We start from the raw sequence: 23,097 nt of genomic DNA on the forward strand, positions 1-23,097 counted from the left end.
GAATTTCATTCATTTCATCTATGTGGCTTGGGTAGTCATACAGTACAGACATAGAATAGTTCCATCACTATGAAAGCCTCATTATTCTTTTCTTTCTTCTGGGTTTATTTGCTTGCCCTGGATCGAACCCAGGACCTCATGCATGCTGAGCACATGCTCTGCCCTGGAGCTACATTCCCAGGAGAACTTTCATCACAGAAGCTTCTTAGCAGACAGAGCTCCTTAATAATCCTTCTTTCTACCTTTATTACAGCCAAGAGCTCAAAGAACTTTGTCAAGTATATCGCAGCTACAACTTGGTCCAGACCAGGTGAAGACACAGGCCCCTGACTGGGGGAGCTACAGAGGCTGGTGCCCTGGAGGCTATGTCACTTCACACACATGGTCACTCTACTGTGGGGATACTGGATGCTTTTGATTTCTTTTAAAAAAAAAACACACTCACAAAGAAGGAAAAGAATTCTAGTATTGTTTTTATAATGCTGGTGGAATAATAAACAATTCTTTAATGTTCTGAGTGGCAAGACTCAGCCCAGAGGGAGGAGGAGGGACGATAAATCAATATTTACCGGTAGTCCTTACCCTATGTTAAATATTAGTTTAAACTTAAAAACCCACAGTTTTGGTTGTCACCTCCTCTTTCAGCCCACATTTCATTCATCCTTCACTCTCTGAGACAGTGGGAAATGTCTGAATCAAGTCCGTTCAATGTGTTACTGTTGTCAGTAATCGCTAATGTGAACAGAGAGATTGCAGGAAAACACTGGGCTAAAATAATTCAACCTCTGCAACACTGTCAAACGTAAGTCCTAGTGAGGGTTGCCAGCCCCGCAATAAAGCTGTAGGGTGAGCAAAACGAAGGGTCATTTGCCAGAATGTCTGAGAAAACCTGCGAGCTGGACTGGAGGTTTTGCATCTCACACATCTGCATTAACCCTCTAAAGGAGAAACCCTCGTGGAGATGGGTCTAGTGTTTGCCATGTGCTTGGCTTGGGTGGCTACGATTCTGATTTCTTCAGATTAACAGTAAAGCTTGGTTTCCAGAGAAGCTAGAGCAAGGTCCCTATGGAGAATGGGAAGTCCAAAAGCAGGTCATTCTATCACATTTCCAGAGGGTCCATACCACGAAGTTCCCATTGTATACCAAAATATCCATGGACATCTCTCTCCCTTGGGATGCCAATAAAGATCCCTCATAATAAACCCTAACTGAATGAAGTTCCCCACCCTGGCTCTGCAGGGGATGTGTATTAAATGCCAAGCTTTTCTTACAAATGCTACTGCTAAGCCCCAAGAGGTGAAATAATTTGCCTTAAATCACGGCAGGCCAGGGGGAGTCCAGGTGTGCTGGTGTCTGAACCTGCTTTGTGAAACCTCATTGTAATTGCACAGCGTATAACAAGAAATACAATCACAATACAAAGAATTTGGGAAGTTAAGCGGTTACTTAATCAAAGTCGCTTAAATGATTTATGGTTGGAAGGATCAAAGAATGAATGTTACAAAACAAAGCAAAAGCCCAAAACAAAAGCAGTCAGGGGGAGGAAAATTTTGGCGTTCCCACGTTTTAGCTCTTTTGTGAAATGAACCCAAAAAATGCTTAAATATTTGCGACGAGAACTAAATTTCTTTTTTCATTCTCCAGAAAAAATGACAACAAAATTTGTGAAGTTCAATTCAGGAGCACACCCCAGTCTTTTAAAAAATCGAATCCTGCCAACTTTTATTCCCAACTTGGGCTATGGTAGAGGAGAGAATCTATAATTTTTCTTCCAGTGCTTCAAGTCAAGTCAAAAGCCAAGTGAGGGTAGTGGAGCCATCTCTAACCCAAAGCCAGTGGACACCAAATGCCCATTTAAATCAGCCAGCCGGGCTCCACTTCTGTGACCAGCCCTCAGATACCAAACTTGCTTCCTCGTATCTGGCATCCCTTCCATTCAACTGGGTGCCCTGAAAACAGGAGCAGGGTTTTCTTGATCTTGAACCCCCTTTGGATTCCTCCCTATCCCCCTCCCACAGAACACCCATGATGCCACCCAACATGAACTCCTCATTTTTTGGTGTAACAGCCTAGCGTGTAGCAACATCTGTTAATTTCAAAGAAAAGCCTGTGAACAGTTTCTCCTGTGATGACAAGCTGAGCTGTCATGGGTTCTATGGTCATCCATTTGCAGCACAAGGCCTTGCTGGCTATGGTTTCTGCACAAGGGTTATCCCAGGCTATGGGCAGGCTGAGGTCCACGGGAGACCTGGGTCCAAAACAGAAAATGAGAGTGGACTGTGACAAAACTTGGTTTCTCTTTAAGTCCATCTCAGGCTTCTTCTAGCAGTGTCTGCAATACTAGTAGTAGTGTTAGATGCTGCGCTGAGTACTATTAGCAAGCTCCTTGGGCGCTCTCCTGAGCCAGTCATTTTCCATCAACGGGCAATGTTCCGTTTGATCAATCACGCCTCATGCCTAGTACAGCAGTGATGAATCCCTAGGGGGACTGTCACGTCCTTTCCTTCACTCCAGCGTGGAAAGCTTGCAGCACAAATGCCAATATGGCTATTAGAGTGATTCCCACTGTATTTGTTCCTTCATTGTTTTTTAAAATCTTTATTTCGGCAGTGGAGCCTGATGGGGAAATTATTTTTTGCTAAAGCTAATACAACAGTGTAATAACCAGATATAAATGTTTTCATTCAATCTAAATAAACCACTTGTGCAGCTTTCTAGATGAATTCTCCAGATAGGTTACAGATAGTGGGAGCTTTTGGGGGAAAGTAGCTTCAGACTTAATCCTAACCCTAAATAAGATCAACTACTTTTCTTCATGAAGAGTCCACTGTAGTTCTCAGTTAATTTCCCATAACGGTTTCTATGGACCAGAAAATACAGCGCATTGAAAACAGCCGGTGAAATCTGTAAGATTTGGAGTCCAGCAGACCCAGGGTGTTTCTCGTTCTGCTAGTATCGGTATGAAGTTAAGCAAGATGTTTCCTCTCTGAGTCTAAATGTCCTTTCTGCTCAATTATCATTTGCATGATTATTTGGTCTGGGGTGGATTTTACCCTACTTGCAAGCTGAATTAACCTGCTATGGTTCACAGATGCTAGCAGAAGATCTGAGACTCTTGAACAAGGAGACAAAGGACTGTGTTACTCATTGGCACAGCAAACAGTATTGGCACTGGTACATGTGTTGGGTCCCTCTGTCCTCACATCGACAGAGATAAATCAAAAAGGTGCAGACAGATGCTGTACATGCAGCGTTTGCACCGCAGCTGTTGGATCACAAAGCTTCCGGATGCACTGCCTGTATGGAAAGCAAGATGCAACACTGCTCTTCATGCTGGACCTGGGCTTTCTTATTTCTAAAGACTATGAAAACCGGCTTGGACGCACAGCAGCTGTGGCCTCTTCTTGGCTGTTCAGCAAGATACATGGAAGAATGAGAACTCCAGAGAGAACGGTATCACAATGTGCTAATAACGTGATGAAATCAGGCCCCAGTGCTTCCATTACGATACCCAAAGGGGCCACCTGACTCTCTCCTCACTCTTGTAGAACATCTTTCTTTTTAGCAATTCATCCTTTTTATTCTTTTAGTATCATCACGCAGAGAATCCTAACACGTTTCATGTAGAAGACATTTTGCAAACCAAACAAAGCTTGGAGTTTCAGGCAGCTATGATCACAGCTCTGAAAAAAACATTCTTGCTGACATGATTCATAAAATGATGAGAAGCAGGACTGAAATGTAGTTGTAATATATTACACACGCAAGATACCTTTTCAGTTTTACAAACTGTGTGATACGAATGTGTCTTCTCACATTTCTACCCAAAGCAAGGAGGGAGGCAGGAAGGGGGAGGTAGAAAGGAAAGAAAAAATGGGAAGGGAAGGGAAGGAAGGGGAAGGAAGGGAGCCCCTTCCCTTCACTGAGAAGGAACCATGGAGCAGAGCTGAATGGCCTGCCCTGGGCCCCAGCAGGCCTTTCTCAGAGCTGCAAGACCTAGGTTCCAGCTTCCAGCAGCGTGGCTTCTCCCTGTCCTCTAGGGCATGGGAGAGGCGGCAGGGGAGGGCCGCGTAGGCAGAGCCTGGCCAAAGTAACCATGACTGCCTGAACTTGGAGGAGAGTCCTTGGCATCCTGAGTGGCTGTTGGCAGCTGGACTACAATCCCCACCCATTGCCGTGGTGAACATGAAGGAGAAGGCGAATTCCCCGAGGCCTGAGCTGCTCGCGGTAAGCCACTCATTGTTAACAGTTGGCAGCCAACGGAGATGCCGGCTTAACCAGGGCAGAAACAAAGCCTCAAGACTCTGGGAGGGCTGGGGCTGGGTCCTGGCACACACTCCTGAAAAGCTGGCTTCAGCCTCAGCTATCTGAATTACTTGTCTAGACAGATCCCATTTCATTGGATCATTAGGTGGTCCTCCTGGCCCCTGAACCATGTTCACAAGTCATGTCAAATGTCTCTTTCTGTCACACTTATCTCTCTCCTGCCCTCACTCTTACATTTATTTACTTATTATTTATTTATCTTTTTAAGACAGGGTCTCATTATGCAGTTTAGTTCATTTTGTAGCCCAGGCTAGTCTCGAATTTGCAATGATCCTCCTGCTTCAGCCTCCCCTGTGCTGGGATTATAGGTATGCACCACCATGCCCAGCTTCCCAATCTTACTTTGAAATGACCCTACATCACTGTGCTTTTTATTATTTAGCAGGGATGATTTGTCAATTCCTGGATTCACAAAAGTGAAGACTTAACTGGGGAACTGGTTAACCAGCTCAGCTGAGTCAGAGTGTACCCCTTGGAGGTCTGTAAAGTGCGGGCCTTCAACTCTGGTTCTGCCTCTGTGAGGAGTGTGTGAGGGAAGAGCATGTGGCTTCCTGACACCTGTCACAGGCCATTCGAGGTGCCATGCAAACACTGAGCCTGGGCTTTGCTTCAGGCACAAGACACATGGAGCCCAGACATGTGACCTCGGACTTGAGCTTGAGATGTAGTAGGAGGCAGATGAAGTTCAAGGTGACCACAGGATCAGGCCAGGAACTGCACAGCTCCTCCCTCTTCTCCTGAGCCTTCATCTTTCAAACTTTGGAACAATGGAGAGGACCGTGTCTGAGCTGAGAACACACCGGACCCGAGAGCTAAGTGTGGTTGAAAGGAAAACATACAGTCAAGTACAGGTCTCTCAATACACTTCCTGGAAAATCCTGTGTTCTACAAAATACTGCCCTAAAGATAGTACAGTTTATGGAAAAACTAAGGAGCAATTACTTGAAACTTATGCAACTTTGTAGCCAGGAGCCAACAAAAACAAGTGGTTTCTGAGATACCATGTGGCACCTGAGTAGGGGCAAGAAGTCCTGGCTTGGCCTCAGGCATCTTCACACAGAGAGAGAGAGAGACAGAGAGGGAGAGGGAAGGGAGGGAGAGGGGGAGAGGGATGGAGGCAGAGCTCTCAACAAGTGAGGAAGGAAAGCAGTCACGCTATGTAAAGGGCACAGGATATCCCATAGTGGTGGACACTGTCAAGCTAGAGGAGAAAGCCCTGGGCATGTGCTTATTTCAAATGTGCTGAAAGTGGACCTGAGAAGACTGAGCAGCGCCCTTCTGAGGGCTGTGGACATGTGGGTTGTGTCCTGCTGAAGCCAACTCTTCCACATCCACTCTTCCAGGTCCCCTCCTGGGAACAGTTGTACACGGCCTACCGACATCTTCCTTCCCTTCACCTGGCATCTGTAAGCTAACAGTGTCACAGCACAGTTGTCACAGACTGCACTGCACTGCACAGGCTGGGCGAGCCTGAAATGCAAACCTCACGGTGTTGGGAGTGGGTCCAGCTGGGGCTGAGGACTTAGGCTCCTTTAGGCCACAAAAGGCAACCTGCTCCTCAAACAACTACAGCAATGGAAATGGAAAAACTAAAACCTAGTGGGAGTGTGTGGGCTACAATGGGATCCCTCCATGTCTTCTTGCAACTGGAAGGTTGAAAGTGTTGTATTAGTTTGTGTGATTTCCACGGATTTCTGTAGCCCCTGGTGATGCTCTTGTACAGGACAGGATGTGCTGGGTAGCACGGAAGGTTCCATAAGGCAGGGCGCTGCAGATAACCTGGCTTTGGTTAGCTTGGGGGCTGCAGAATGGTGCTGATCCATGGGGACACATTTCCATCTCTGGACTCCCTGAATGGAGGCTTCTTTGAGCATGTGGGTCCAGAACTTATCTCCCTCAAATGTTCAAGGGCAAGGGTGAAACAGATCACTCATCCTGGAGGGATGCACTGTTCCCAACAACACGGTGTACCACCTGTGCTGCCGAAGGAAGACTGAAAACAAAAATAAAAACTTGCCTGAAAAAGAGATTCGATTCCCCAGACAGCAATCAGCAAAACCACAAATGGGAGTTAGGCAGTACAATGGGCACAGATTCATGGGACCATAAATTTCGAGTGAGCAGAGACCAGCTCTGACACAGAGCCTGGCCAGAGAAGATGCACAGTCATTTCTTTTGAATGAAAGAAAACATTCAGTGCAGCATTATGGGCAGGAGTCACATTTAGAAAACACATTCATGCATCCCTCCCCAAAATAAACAAAATATGATTTTACCAAACCACAGTTTTTAAAGAAGATTTTTTTATAGTTTTAAAACTCCTTTGTTGTTTGATTCTCCAAACAAAACAAGAAGCTGCATTTCCTGCTTACATGAAGAAAAGAAGCCCCATTTCCCATCTTCTGGACCATCCTTAGACATCTTCATTAAGCCAGAGCTGATGCTATTAATCACTCGGGCTGCCAAGGGCTTCTCGCACTTTCCAAATTAACAATGCTTTCTTCTTTTGCAAGATCAGATAACTGTATTATTTGGCATTTCATTAAAATTTGCCTTACTTATTTGAAACCCAGTTTTCCATCTCTGTTTCTATTCCTATATAAACTTGAACCACTTAAGTTTCCTCTACTTGGACAAGATTTTATTTTAAAGTTGGAAACTCTCAATTTGTTTCTAAACTTTGTGCTGTTTCTCCTTTTCCGTTTTGTCCATTTGATTTGGCTGTCATTTCCCTCCCATCTTGTTCTTTTTCTATATCTAATTTTTCATTTTAGCGCTTCAGTTGCCTTCCCTGAACCCGAAGCAAATCTTTGTAGAGCGATGTCACTAGCATTCACCCTCTTTGGCACTCAACTAGCCTCCACACGGGGAGAGATTGTTGCTAATATGGGAACCGTGTGTGAACAGGATCTCAGTGCAGACATGATGGCATGCGGTCCTGTGTCACTCCAAGAATGTTCTCTATACCATCTCTACCAGCAAAGATGGGTGGTTGGCCATAGGGAAGGGGACACACTGGGGTACAGACAAAAAATACCATTAAAAAAACCCAAGTGGTGTCATATGCTGTCTAGGCTGATGAGGGTCCTTTACCTCTAGCGGTCACCCCTGAAAAACTCATCACCCCTGGATAATCATGAGGAAACATCTGATAGACGCATCTTGAGGCAACCATCTACCCTACCGACCACTATCAAGGACGTGAAAACCAGCCACAGACCAGAGGAGACTAAGGAGAGCAAGGACAAAATGTAAGGTTGGATCCTGGAGCAGAAAAAGGACAGTGATGGAAAAAGTGCTGAAATGCAAGTATAAACACAGTTAATAAAAGGAATCAAAGTGGGTTTCGCGGTTATAAGAAATATACTTTGGTAGTGTGAGATGCTAACCTGACATGGAAACTGGCTAAGGGGAACTCAAGAATTCCCTCTATTATCATCGCAGCTTTCTGTAAATCTAAAATCATTCCAAGATAAAAAGCTTACTTTAAAGTTAATCCAACAAATAAATTATGTCAAACTCCTTGAGCTTATGGGTTCAATCACAGGTCTCATTTTCTATCTTTCCGTTTCTCCATCTCCTATAATTATTTGTATGTTTGTGAAATAAATGTGTGACTTTAGTTCTTGTGCTCCTAAAATTATTTCCTCCAAGGTTACCTGATTTAGGCAAGGACTCTTTTACCATTCCATCAAATTCTTCAACATAAACTTGACAGCGGTGGCCATGCCCCTTTTAACAGCTCCAGCATCCACCAGCATGTGTTCATTTATTCTCTCAAGCACTTATTCCACACTCATCCACTCAGAGTCCTTCCACTGACCAGCTGTGAGCTACCCCGCCTGACCTACTGGTGATTTGGGGCCCCAGTCCTTAAGTCATCAAGATAAAGGTTAAAACCTGCAAAACCTGCACAAAACAAGACAGGGGGGCGCTTTGCTGAACCCGTGAGTATGATCACTCTGCAAAGTAGAGAGCCTTCATGTCTACTCTTTCTACCTCTCTCTTCCATCCCCATACACTCACTGAGAAACTGAGTTCCACAGGTTGCCTGCTTGATGAGTGCCAGGCTGGAATGGTTGTTTGTGGCCACCTGAGTTGGGTAATGACAGTATTTTTCTGTTTTGTATGATTCACCTTCGTTGAGGGAAATGGGAGGAGTTGGTTTCATGAGTGGCCCAGGGCCTCTTTTGGCTTCTTAGCTCATGACCGTCTCAGCTCAGACTGGTTCCAGAAGAAATAGATTAGGCCAGTTACCCTGGAACCCAGACTACCCTTGCTAAAGTGGCCTCAAATGAGGGGTATGGCAGTCTCCCAAGTGTGAGGAAGACAGGGTGGCCCTGAACTGGGTCCCAGCTAAGGTGACAGAATTTTCCTGTTGACAGACTTTTCTGGCATGCTGCAATGATGGGAGGTTCACTTTGTTTTGTTTTCATTTGTGGACCAGACAGACTCTTCAGTGTGGGGCCAAGAGTCCCAGGGTAAAAGGTCAGGTCATGAGCCTTAGTCATTGAGTCCTGGGGACACTGCACTTGAGCAGGGGAGAAATGCTCCCTAAGAACTAAAACCTGATGTCCTTGCCATGGCCTACAGAGCTGTGACAGGATTCCTGCTCACTCATCTAACCGCATCTCCAGGGACCTTCGCAGCACCTTCGCAGCACACTGATCTTCCGTTAAACATAGTAGAATCTTTCCTGATGCTATAGTTTCTATCTCAATGTCCCCCCAAAGCCTCACCCATTCACAGGTGTGGCTTGGGAGATTAGTCAATCATGGGGTCATAATACTCATCTTTGTATTAATCCATTGAGGAGTTTATAGCTAAATGTGATGCTTGGAGGTGGAGCCTGGTCTGAGTAGGTGGGTCATTGTGCAGGGGCATGGTTATCTCTCTCCCTGGCTCCTCAGTTTGCTTCTTGTCTACCATACTGCAAGTAGCTCTTGCCTGCCATTTCATTCTCCTCGAAGCCAGTTGATTATGGACTAGAATCTCCACATTGTGAGGTTTCCTCAAATAAACCTCTCCTCCCTTGAGTGACAGGTGTTGGGTGTTGTATCCTAGCAACATGCACAGTAATTAAGACCCCCTACCTGTGCTGCTCACACTGTCAGAAGCAGTCCTTCAGACAGAGCTTTGCAAGGCTTCCTGTGGAACCCTGGCTCAACTACTCCTTCAAGAAGGCTTGGGCTCCCCCCAGCTAGAGGTGCTTCCTGATCGATGACTTGTGACCAGCTTCAGTGCTTAGTTTATGGAGTCCTACAGCGTTGGGAATGCTGGGTTCTGTTCCTCAACTTACACAGCTCACTTAGATTACATTTATAATACTCTACTGCATATCCCCCATTCTGTACTGTGTACCAGATGTAAGTCACCTACATAGGAACTTGCTGGACTCCATATTGCATGAGGAAAGTGGCCAAGTCCAGTGTGGCACCTGGCGCACACCAGACCTGGGGCAGCAGCACATCTGAGTTCAGTGCTGAGGACTCTAATACCCACACGTTGTCATAAATACCTCATTTGTAAAATAATTCATTTATTTCCAATTCTAATTTAAAGCATTCGACCTTTAGTCTATCTAAAGCTGAACAGGAACCTAAAATTATCTGCTGTAGAGCATCTCACCTCTTTTTGGTATACAACACATAGTATTATATATGCGGTAAGGAACACTTAATGATCCAGTCTGCTATTTCAGGTCAGCTGTTTTGATCCTTCTTACATGGAAGTTTCTAGTGCTCTTGTCATCTCTGTCCCCTCCCAGATGGTTTTCTCTAACTTGTGAAATGTTAGACCTCACACATTGTTTCTGCACATGATTAACTTAAAACTGGAAGACGTTTAGTAGATTTTTCTAATTGCTAAATTATCCTTTGTACTTGTTTGAGTAAAATATTGTGTTCCTTTTCCCCGAGGAGCTGTGAAAACTTTAAAATTGTTTCCTACTATAAAAGTTCATAGAGAAGTGCATCTATTATCTGCATTTCTCTACCATAGTACTGGTGAAATCTAGTGCTTCTCATTCATTTCAACACACATGTAGAAAGTGCCAGGCTGTCTTTGTAAATGCACGCTTGGCTGGCCCTGTGTTAGTGCATTTGCACATCTCAAAACAGATCTGAATGAACTGACCTGTCCCAATGATGTTGCGATCCTTTCCGTCTCTATATCAACTCTAATGACCATGCTAATCATCCCTGTACAATGGGGCCCTAATTCCACAAGTGTTCTGGAATTTTATGAAAATATTTCTCTATGAGATCAGTATCGTGGGTTAATTCTACTTTATTCCTAAAATCAATCAATGTCAAAGTTCTCATTCTCAGTTTTATATTTAAACATGTTCCACATTCCTGGGCAGATCTTAAACATAGTTAAATAGGTGCACTCTCTGCGGGATCTGTTCTGAGAATTGTGTAACACGTGCTCAATGGAAAAGGCAGAGATAGACAAGAAAAACCCCCAGATGACTCAATGACAGCAAGACAAAGGTCCTGGAGGTGCACAAGGGAGTCAGGTGTGAAGGGTTATTTGCACTTTTAGATTCAAGTCAGCTTTCAGTCATTAGTTGTCCAAAAGACATTCACAAAGTTCAGTGAATTAAATCAGAGAACATGAGGGTATTCTTTCAACTCAGCCTGGCCATGTGAGATACCGTCTCCAGATAACCTTGGCAGTGCCCAGCCCTGGGAATAAAGTCAGACGACAGCTTCCACTGGCAAAATTGGAAAATAGCACAGAGCAAAGGAAATATAGGCAGAAAGCCTAAACATGAAATGAATGTGAACAGAACACAGGTTTGGAAGTCAAATAAACCTGCCACAGGCTACATGATCATTAATACCTGAATCTGCATTTCTTTCTTTGCATAATAAGGACACCAACACTCACACTGAGAAAAATTATGAAAGTGCTGAGTATATAAACACTGCTTTGTTTCCTACTTTTTACTCTCTAAATGAAATGCACATATAAACACATACACATTCACACAGAGAGCAAGATGTGTTTATTTTTTCTCACCGATAATAATCTCAATGTTATATAATAAAGAACTGTGCTAAATAGAAAGCTTATGTTCAGGAATGGAAGACTGAATATTATAAAAATATTGATGTTACTAATGTGATCCACAAAGCCAATGAAATCCTTATCAAGATCCCAAGGGCTTTTTTCTTTTTCCTGCCAAAGAACAAAAACAATCCTAAAATATATGTGGTCTCACAAAAGACCCTGTATAGCCAAAACAATCTTAAGGAAGAAAAACAAAGCAGGAGGTCTCAGACTTCCTGACTTCAAAACATATTACAAAGCTACACAATGAAAACAGTGCAGCATGGAGCATGGACAATGTATAAAGCAACAGCGAATGGAGGGGCAGGAAGAAAACCACGCGTATGGTCACAGGACCTTAGATGGGATGCAAGCCTGCAGAGTCAGACAGGACAGTCTCTGACAAATGGTGCTGAAAAACTAGGTTTTGACATACAAAAGAATGGAATTTGACTCTTTCATTATATACAAAAATTAACTGAAAATGGATTAAAGACCTGAAGATGAGACTTGAAACTGAAAACTTAAGAGCGAAAGCTTCATGACATTGGATTTGGCAATGATCAGCTGCATAATGTACCAAAGCACAAGCAACTAAAGAAAAGAAAACACAGACAAATAGGATTATATCATATTAAAAAAACATCTGCTCAGCGAAGGGAACGGTTGACAGGATGAAATAGGCAAATTATAGAATGGGAAAAATATTTACTAAGTATATATCTGAGAAGGGGTTAATATCCAGAATAAATGAAGAATGCCTATAAATCATCATCATCAACAATAATAATACAATAATCCAGTTAGAAAATGAGCAAAGGACTTAAGGAAATGTTTCCTGAAAGAAGACATATGAAAGACCAGTAAGTGGATGAAAAGGTGGTCCACACCAACAGTCACAAGGAAATGCAAGTCAAAACCACAGTGAGATGTCACTACATACTTGGTAGGTATAATGCCTGTATATTGAAAAACAAACAAACAAACAACAACAACAAAAAAAAAACCAGAAAGCAAAATGTTGGTAAGGACATGGAGAAATTGAAACCTGTACGCATTATTAATGGGACTTTAAATGGCACAGCTGCTCTGGGAAACAATACGGCAGCTGCAATAGGATTGAGCAATCCCACTTCTGAGTATCTATCTGGGAAAACTGAGAAATGGATCTTGAAGAGGTCCTTGTACACTCATGTTCACTATATGTTTCACAATAGCTGACATGGGAAAGTGATACCACTGTCCACCAATAGGTGAATGGATAAAGAAAATGAAGTGTGTGTGTGTTTAACATACACAAAGGAATATTATGCTGCTTTAAAACTGCAAGAAATCCCGATATATGCTAAAATATGGATGAAGTTTAGGGACCTCATGCTAAGTGAAATAACAGTCAGTAAAAGATGAATACTGCATGATTCCATTTATAGGAAGTATTTAAAGTAGTTGGACTTCTTGAAATAGAATAGAATGCTGGTTGGCAGTTACTAGAGAGGCAAAAAGGGAGGTGTTCAGTGTTTCAGTTTTGTAAGATGAGAAGTTCGAAAATTCTGTCATGTGCATATAGTTCACACCATAGTAATGGTCACTTAAAAATAGTGAAGGTGGTAAATTTTATTATGTGTTTTTACCACAATGTAAAAGTATTAATTGTGCCAAGTACCTAAGACTTCTAAACATGGCCCTCAAATCGCTTAGAATAAAAAACTCGTAGAAAACGTAGGATGGGAATCCTATGTGACATAGCAAAAGTGTGGTGGGGATAATGTGCTCTTCAGAGACAGGGCCAGAGAGAGCACTGGGCCTGGGGGGAGGCTGAGGGGCTGAGCATGTGCAGAAAGGCTTCCTCCTGGCCTTGAAGGAAGCACTGCTTGGTAGAGAGAACTGCTTGAAGCAAAGCTGTGGGAAAATAGCTACTCTGGGGACAGGAGAGTCACTGCTTGGACTCCTTGGTCACTGAGACTCTGTGCTTGGAAATCATGAGAGACCAAGTGGGAAAGGAAGGACCCATGTGAGCCATGCCAGGAAGTGATCTGTCATCAATTTAACACTAATGAATGCTCCTGTTTTTGGTGCTTATGGGGCTAAGATCCCCACGTCAGACTGACCTGGTTGCAGGGCAGAGGATTCACAGAAATTGTGGAATTCAGAGGCAGAGAGAGCAGCTGGGGTGGCTTCTGTTATGTCTGGAAACCATTGGTGACAACGGTGGCTCAAAGTGGTCACGGGGAGCAGGGAAGGAAGGTAGGACTCCAGACAGACTCAGAGGAGAAGCACCTCCAGGAGAGGCAGCCACGGGATTTTATTTAAAAACAAACAAAACCAGAAACAATGGAACATTGTTCCCCATCTCCTATCAGCAAGACATCAACAATATTCAAGCACAATTGGGGTGAAAAATGTGAAATATGCTAACATAGATTTCAGGCACTTGGACACAGCAGGAAGGTCTTGTGGGTCTCCATTTGCAAGGGACCCTAAACCGTTAGCATTTTCATTACGGGAAAAATAATCAGCTTTCACTCAAGAAGAATGAATCCTTGTCCCCTTAAAGCATGATAAATTATAACGCTACACGGATTATTCCCATGGATTCTTTCTCTTTGGAAAGTGTTGCAATACTTAATATTGTTTTGAGCAGCATAATCCAACAGCAGGGTTTCTATTTGTTAAAAATTACTAATTATTAAATGTGAGTATTAGATTTCTATTACCATCCCAAATTGGCTTAATGCCATTCCATTTAGGACAAGCACCAAAACCACTGAGAATCACTGCTCCCCTTGTAAAGCATCCAGTTTCCTTTCAATATAATTTTATCCCAACATGCTTAATTCCTCACTTTGAAAATCCCACTGGCATGGACCAGACATGTTATCTGCCAGCTACACTAACCGGATGACTCCAAAGCAATATTCTCACTTGGAGAGTGTGGAAATCATTTATTTTTCGAAACAATGGCATTAAAAACTTATTATATAAAATCTTTAGAGCCCGATGGCTTTATTCAAAAAATGGGCCATCTTGGATTGATAAACTGGGAGAAAATAATTGCAGCAGAGGCCTGGAGACTCATACGAGCCAGCTTTAGGAGATTAGGCTCCATCTCTGCAGACAGGAGCCTTGGAACCAGAAGCAACACGGCAAGCACTACTAAATAAATTATCAAAATGCTATTTTTATATTTATGCACACTATTTCATGGAGATAGGTGTATGTGTATAACCCTCAAATGCACAGCTATATCCCTTCTCTTTCTTAATGGGACATTTTGAGAAATATTCAAATTGGCATAGCCACATTCTTACTGGAGAGAAATTTTATTTCTGATGCAACAACTCCAGGATTTGCAGAATCATCCTCCCCTTTTGCTGAATGGGACGTCAGGGCTGGCGCTGTCGTGCAATGGATGGAAAGGTCTAGAGTTTGCCCACTGGCCATGTATTTGTTTCTCTTTGTCAGTAACTAATGCATCATCCAGTTCAGGGCCCAACGCTTCCAGAAAATGCTCTTAGTGTGGCTTCTTGCATGGTCAGTGGCTGGCTGTCAGCCCAAGTGGAAAACGGGTATGGGGATCCTCTTCTAGCTAAGGTCAGGACCCCAGTTTTATTCTACACTTTATTGGTCCTGCGCAGGAAGCAGGCAATCGTGTATGTTTTTGCCTGTGTGCTCTTTCCTCACTCTGCTGATTGGAATGTGATTCTGTTGACCGGAGCTCCAGGAGCTTCCTTGCACCCTGAGCCAACATGCCTGCTGAGGATGAGAGAGGAGAAAGATGGAGGAATTGAGGGTCGTCACTGCCTGGGTAGGTAAGCCAATGAGGCTGGCTTTGTAAGTCATGGGATGTCATTATTAGGAGATCAAATTTAAGAAAGGGAAACCACCTTGAACTACAGGCCATGGCTATTTCTGTCTCCTATGGATTCTGCTGGTCTAATGCTCATTAATATTTTATTCCAACAGCCTTTTATCATACACTAACAGTCCACTTTTAACATGAAGAGTTTATTTTCTTATACCATAAGGGAACCTTAGAATCACAAGCTGAGTTCAGGTAAGATACCATCACACATTGCTGAATTATCTTAGCTCTGCTTAGGAAAAAAGTCTCCCACAGTCACTAGAACAAGTAATGTTCCAAATGGATCTGTAACATAAGAGACCGCAGGGCGGTATTTAGCGCTAATCCATCCCTTCCTGCAGACCAGTGCCAGGAAGAACTCTGTGGGAACGTGGCAGCCCTGCAGGAAAAGCAAGGGGAGGCTCTGTCCCGGATATTTCTACAGCCTGCAGTGACACTGCCACTGTGGGTTTGCAATGTGCTCTAGGACAGGCAGGTGTTTTATCCATGAAATAGTTTTTACCCAGGACTAAGTTTTAGACTTACTCCTCCCTAGCCTACACAAGAGGTTTCTCAATGCAAATTCTTGTCTATTGTATTGGCACTAATATGATCCTCATTTGAATATTTTACAACACCCATGGTCTGCAGTTTCTGTGACCCAACAGGATGTCACTGTGCCCTGTCCCTTTTGCTGGATATCAGAAACTCTCAGCACAGGAAAAACATTTGGATTCCTTCTATGACACTTTTCTACCAGAGAGAGGCTATAATGTTAGTATTTTCTGTCTGTTTAAAGTGTTATTGGCTGAGTGGGCTGCAGATGCCTGCTGAGGACATCAGCTCACCATGCTGGATCCCAGCCCTGCAATGGGCAGATGTCTGCTCCAAGAGAGGAGGCCCTTGTGTTGTCCCTGGCTGAAGGAACATTGTGTCTGGGTCCCTACATTCAAGGACAAGTCTGGAACTGCTCCAAGCAGTAGGTGCACGGTGCACTTTAGCATTCTCAAAAATAACCCCAGGAGGATTCAAATTTATGGTGAGGAAAACAAGGTTGGGTTGCTATTGGCAGTTGTTAACTTGAATTATTAGCAGTTTCTACCTTTCAAGAAAACTGTGGCTTAGGTCACTCGCACCACTTCTTCTCCCTGCTTTCTGAAAAGCCTTAAATTGTCCATGTTTCCTCTCACCTGTCCCCAGCCTGAGTCGGGTCAGCTGTATCAATACTTGGGAAGGTAGGTGCAGGGCATGTTAAGAATGGCTGGGGGGGGGGGGGCTTCTCCCAGCACCTCATCAGAGCCCATAGATCACTTCCTAGGCCCTAAAAGAGAAACATATGCCAAAAATATGCCGATTTACAAAATGTTTTCATATCTTTAGGGTATTTTATTTCTCCTGCTTCTTGTGACATAAATAGCACAAAACCCTGACCCTGGGACTTTTAAATAACCAGCTGTGAAATTTCACTAGCACTGGCATAAAATCAACAGGCAAAAATAATTCATCCCCATGTATGGAGGCTTCTGTCCTCCTCTGATGGTGCTTTGATTTGGTAATGGCTTATAAAGCCACTCTTCTTCCTGCACGAAAACAGAACTTAAAAGAAAAATATCAAATTCTCTCATGGGCATGGATCCAGAAGGCATTTCTCTTGGGGACCATCGTGTGGCGGTGGCCAGGAGAGGGTTAGAAGAGGGAAGAGTAAAGAGGTAATACTGTAGAAAACAGACTTAGATTTCTTTAAAGCTTTTAAGAGTATTTAATTAAAAACCTGTGTTCTGGGCTGGAGAGCTTCTAGGCTTTGTAGTATGACTCTGGGGTCAGCAGTGACTTGGGACCTTTGGCACTTTTAGAGCTTAGAGAATGAGTAAGAAAGGAGAAGAGGGAGCAGAGATGAGGCTAGTCCTTGCCCTTTTCAAAAGTTCATGCTTGTTGTTTACTATCATTGAAATTAACATCCTCTTCGCCTGAGGAGCTCATTCTGCAAATATGAACAGTAGGTGTCCAAGCAAAAACAGTTGTCCTGAAATATTTTCACTTACAAAGGTTAAGGTGTAATTTTTCAAACCCCATCTTAGTGATACGCATCATTTCCTTCAAACACTGACTCACAATATTTAATCTACCTAACATCACTCAGATGCCACCTGACAGCAGCAATATAAAGGTCAGGGTCGAGGCTGTTTGCAGCAACCATGTTCTCATTACCGCTGGCAATGACAGTGCCAAAACTTCACAGGGCAGAGCTCACATCTGCACAACCTCTGGCTGGCTGCACTGTGCTCTTGGGCCAGGTCACTGCTCGGAGCCTCCCTGCCCGCATCCATGATGATGGTAACAGCTCTCTCTACACAGGCACTTGGCTGATTCTACCCACTGTGGCTAGGAGGGCTGCCTGGATGGCTAGAACACGGTGTGAGCCCCAGGAACATCTGGTCTCTGAGCAGAAGCAGTCCACAGGACAAAGAGAGTCACTGCAACATTGCAGGGTCATTCGCATTGCTCACATAGGAGTACAGAGGTTCCAGAGCAAAACCAAAGCTCAGATTCATATTCCAATGCTGATGCACATTAGTCATACAGCCCTGTTATGGTTTATATCTAAAATGTCTCCCAAATGTCTTTGTTGGGGTGGGGGCTTGGGGAAGGTGATTGGAATGGGAGGAGCTACACAGCCGGCAGTGTTGCTCAGAGCTGGGGGCCTATCATTGGTGGAGTGACCTAGAGGGGTATATTCTCATCTCTGGCTCCTCTCTTCTCGGATGCCATGACCCGAGCGGCCTTCTTTCACCAGGCCCTCTCACCATGTCTTGGAGTCAGTTGATCATGAACTAAACCCATTGAAACTGTGAATCTAAATAAAATTTTCCTCTTTTAAGTTATCCCAGTGACAGGACAGTAACTAAGACAAACTCACAACAATACTTTCAACTTCTCAAAGCCTCAGTTCACTCAGCCATTAAATGCAGACAATAGCCTCATTTTCCTCACAGGTTTTGATGCTATGAAGGAAACCTTGACCTGTGTGATGTAATACAAATACAGTTTACTACTAAGTTAGAGATGGCTCCAGTACTAATTCATAGCAAAAGACAAAAATCATTTTTTTAAATCAAAAGAATGTTAAGAGTGACAGTTGTCACGGGTGTTGCACTGGTTCAGCAGCCCAACCTTAGAAGTAGTCACAAATGGTCCCACAGTGAAATGTCACTCTCCAGCTCTGGAGCAAACATCATGATAGGATCACATTACTCAAAACATGCAGAGTCTAGGCTGCTCAATGCTTTTATACAAACCGTGCTCAAGTCTTCCCAAAGCATTGTCACCTGGGCAATCCAAACAGGTTTCTGTATCTCAGGACTTTAGGAACAACCATGCACCCCCGAAATACCTTCCTTATGAGCTCATCTCAGACAAGATGCTAGCCAAATTTCCAAAATTTTATTTGGAAAGTTTGATTGCTAGAGCCATTTTTCAAGGGACTACTTTACTCATTACAGTGATTAACTGTTATTCAGCAGTTCATTACACAGTTTCTAAAAAATAATGAAAAAGGCATTTCATGAGGGGCAGAGGGTTTAAATGTGGCATGCTTTATGAATAATGCTTGCCACAAACAGATCAACTCTTGCTACTAGGTTCTGTGAGTATGGAATTAACTTAAAGGCCAGCTTCCTTAGGAACAAAGAGGAATTGTTCACTTTGAAGAAGATATTGGGCCAACTCTGGGCCTGAAAAAGAAGGTAATGAGGGGTTTGCATCTTCCATGGCCACCTTCCTTTTCTGGAAGCTTTCCTTCTCTTAGATCAGGGAAGGAAAGCAAGGTCCATAGAGTTTTGCTTCTGCTCACAAACATGATTTGTGAAGGTTCTCTTGAAAACAAAATCCAAGCCTGTAAGAATGGCCACATTCCTTTAAACCAGTGGGGATCATCACTGTGCTGTGATTTTGAGGAGCACCATTCTTATGAGCAAAGGGAAAGCTATTTACAGCCAAAGCATCAAGTTCACAGTACCCATAACCTGTAAATAGGTCTTACAGACCACTGAGAAAGAACCAAACAGCCAACAGGAGAATATGCAAAGGATGCTACCAGGCAAGTCAAGTGGAAATAGAAGTGTCAATTATGGAGAAATGTTCCACCTCACAAGTCATCAAAAAACATAGGCAAATACAAAGGAGATCTCATCCTTTAACCTCCCACATTTATAAACATTAAAAATATAATTATGCCCAGTGTTGTCAAGAGTATGGAGAAGATGACAGGTTTTCAAATTCTAGTGACAATTAACAGTGAGTTAACTTTCGATGGACAAGTGGCAAGTGCAGTAAAGATGTTCATACCCATTTGATCAGAGTAATTCTATTTCTAGGGCTTTGTATTGAGCGGTACACACACACACACACACACACACACACACACACACACACACACACAAACATAACATGGAAAGATGTTTACTATAGGATAACTGGCTTTGGAAACTTTTTCTATAAAGAGCCAAATAGTTTATGTTTTAGTATATGTGCAGCCGAAGTGAGCACAACATAGTTTTATATTTTAGACTTGGCAGATGATGTGTCTTTATGTGATTTTCAATTCTAGCACTGTATTAATAAAATGGCCTTAGATAATGCATAAACAAATGAGCACAGCCATATTTAAATAAAACTTTATTTATAAAAATAAACATCAAAAGGATGGATGTCATCCATAGACTGCATTTGCTAGTTTATACAGTACAAATTATGCTAGTTTAAAGCTAGAACCAATTCAATGTCTAATAATTTGGAAATGATAAAATATTTTATGCAGGTTTTTCATCTATCTCATGGGAAAATGTTCATGTGAAAAGAAAATCAGAATAGAAGACTATGGGTTTAGAGTGATCCCAGTTTTCTAAAGGAAACAAAATACGTAAGCATGGAAAAAGGATTAGAAAGAAATATACAAGGTTTTAGACAGCAATGGTGGTTTTAATTTTCTCTTTTATATTTCTCAGGAACTATAATGTGTACGTGTTTAATTTTTAAAATAGAAAACAAAGTTTGAAATGACAGAAGTAGGCTTCTGGTGTGAATATGATTCTACAAGTTGGCATTCTGCCCTTCTTCATGAGGAAACAATAAAAAAAATTAAAAAGGGGGAAATCCCACCATCTTCCATTTTTGGAAAAACCAAGACACAAATATCACATTTTAAAAGGGGAAACGTAAGACAAATTTTCTCCTCAGCAATTGAGAGGAAGGTGTAAAGAAGAGAAGCGAGATTCTAAAGGAAGCACATTTCACAAAGTGCTAAAGCTAATGCCCTTCCAGAGACAAGCAGCTCCACTGAGGGACAACGGTCTTTCCCCATCCGCAGAGGGGCGTCGTGGCAGGTGGTGGGCTGGCAGCAGCCAGAAGCCCAGGTGTCATCAGGCTTAAAACCATACAAGACGAGATCAGTTCCTTTTCAAGACACGACATTTGAAATTCAAAATTAGGTTCGAATGAGAATTATTTTGAATGATCAAAAAAATGGCAGCAAATTTACATTTTTAAGCTGATTATTTCTACAGGGAAAAATATGGTTCCAATAACTAACTACAACTAATAACGGTGGAGGGGCGTGACCCACCTTTACAGTACTCCATTTCTATAATATCCCACCTTCTTTCCCTATTTTTTGCTGCATAGTCTTAATCACTTCTTCATAGGATGATAATTTGTAACATGCAGGAACTCAGAGAATATTGTTCCCATGAGATTTGGTGGGGAAATTCCTAAATGAACTTCAGTCTATTAAAGATGATGGAAACCATGGCAACAGGATCACTGGGACACTTGGAATACACCAACTGCAGTGCGGGACTACAGGAAATTGGGGCATTATAAGTTAGAAGAGAAAAAAATTAACTGAGGAGAAGCAAAAGGAAGTAATTAATAAAAGTAACAGCAAATATTAGCAAAGTGGAATAAGTCAGTAGACTAAATAGAACTAAAAGCTTTTGGAGGGGAAGTTAATAACCTGCTGAACTTCTTCAGAAAAATGGAGGTAAATAATGAATAGTCAAAGTCAGAAATGTTATCAGAAAATTATTACAAAATCTAAGCAAACTAAAATAATCGTAAAAGGCTACTTTGCTAAACTCAAGAAAAATACACCTGAAAACTTAGACGGATGGACAGTTTTTAAAGAAAATACAGCTTTCCTGACTGATTCCAAAAGAGAAAATCTAAACAGACCAATTTTCATGAGGGGGTTAATAAAGAAGAAAGTTGCTAAATGAGCCTCATCCCTTGAAATGTACCAGATTCTGTCAGTTTCATGTAGGCTTTATACTAACATCACAGAAAATCCTGAAGTTATTTGAACTATTCTAAAACACAGAAATAGAATAAATCTTCCAAATTTTCTTATGTGGGCAATCAACAAATGCAATGAAGACTTAAAAAGTAGATTTACAGATTATGCTTTATGAATACTGATGCAGAAATCCTAAGTGAAAAATTAACAAATAGACTCCAGAATATTAAAAGAACAACTGCATCCTCAGGTGGTGTTTATGACAGGAATAATGACAGTTTAATATTAGAGGGTAATTCATGTAATTCACCATATTACTAAGTTTAAGAAAGAAAACTGTAATTCAATACTATTCTTGTTGCAAATGTTCAAAGACTCAAGAATGTTTCCTTAATATAATAATAGTAGTAGTAGTAATAGTAACAATAACGAATCTACCACTGATTTGGCATTATGCTGAAGAGAGAAATACAAGAAGCATCTTTTGTAGGGTCAGGAGCAAAAGAAGCTTTGTACTAGAAGCAGTAGCCTATGGACCTGAACAAGAAAAACAAAGTAGGAGTAAAATTTTGACCAGCAAAAGATAATGTAATATCTACTTACAGATATGATTATAGACCTTGAATAAAAAAAGAAATATAAATTACTGAAATAAAGAATATAGGAAGATAATAAAGCACAAAAACCACAGAATCTAGTAACTTTCATATTTATGAATAATAGCTAGAATGAAGATAAACTAGATGAAAACAGTCCATTTACAATAGTAACTAAAAAGGTAAAGTACACAGGAATCAATGTAAGAAATTTAAAATGACTTACAAAAAGCTTTCAAACATTTCTGAAGTCCCCCACCCCTGTTCCTGCAGGGAACAAATGAAAAGTTCTGCATCCTGCAATCATTTTAGAAAGAGAAGAAAAAACATGATCTGATTTCAATTCATTCGGCATTTGTTTTCTCAAAAAGCATATTTGCCACAAGTAATTACTATGAAAAGGGAGCTGTGTCTGGTTAGAAAGTTTTTAATATGAAGCGGTATTGGATGATGCAATTATTTCCCCAGCCTGAAAGGCAGACTTGTCACTGAACTGCAGTGCTCATGGGGCACATGCAAAGGAACACGGCACACATTGCTGGTGTGCAGGGTCACTCAGCTTACGGGGCAACTTGACAATATCTTAATAAAGATTCCTCATTCATGGGTGCAGTGGTGCACGTCTGTATCCCAGCTACTTAAGTGACTGAGGTAGGAAGATTCCAAGTTTAATCCCATTCTGGACAATTTAGCAAGACTGTAGAATTGGGAGACAAAGCCAGGCCTGGAACACACAGCCTGTAATCCCAGTACTCTGGGAGACTGAGGTAGGAAGACAGCAAGTTCAGTCCTGGTTTGGGCAACTGGTTTTTGTGTTGGTGACTTACTGACTCTGTCTCAAGATTTTTTTCAAAGGAGGGTGGGGTTTTACCACATTGTAAAAATCCTAGTCTCAGTCCCCAGTAAAACACACACACACACACACACACACACACACACACACACACCCCAAACAGGAAAACCTAGGGGTCTGATTCAGTGGTAAAGT

General features: G+C 42.2%; 1 protein-coding gene across 3 annotated transcripts in view; it reads right to left on the minus strand.

Moving 5' to 3' along the window:
* Thsd4 (thrombospondin type 1 domain containing 4) overlaps nt 1-23,097 on the minus strand; it is a 537,636-nt gene that overhangs the window by 210,364 nt on the left and 304,175 nt on the right. The window lies entirely within an intron of this gene.

Source organism: Cavia porcellus, unplaced genomic scaffold, assembly GCF_034190915.1.
Source record: "Cavia porcellus strain 051 isolate PalLab524CR breed Dunkin Hartley unplaced genomic scaffold, mCavPor4.1 scaffold_4, whole genome shotgun sequence".
In the NCBI taxonomy this organism is placed as follows: Eukaryota; Metazoa; Chordata; class Mammalia; order Rodentia; family Caviidae; genus Cavia; species Cavia porcellus.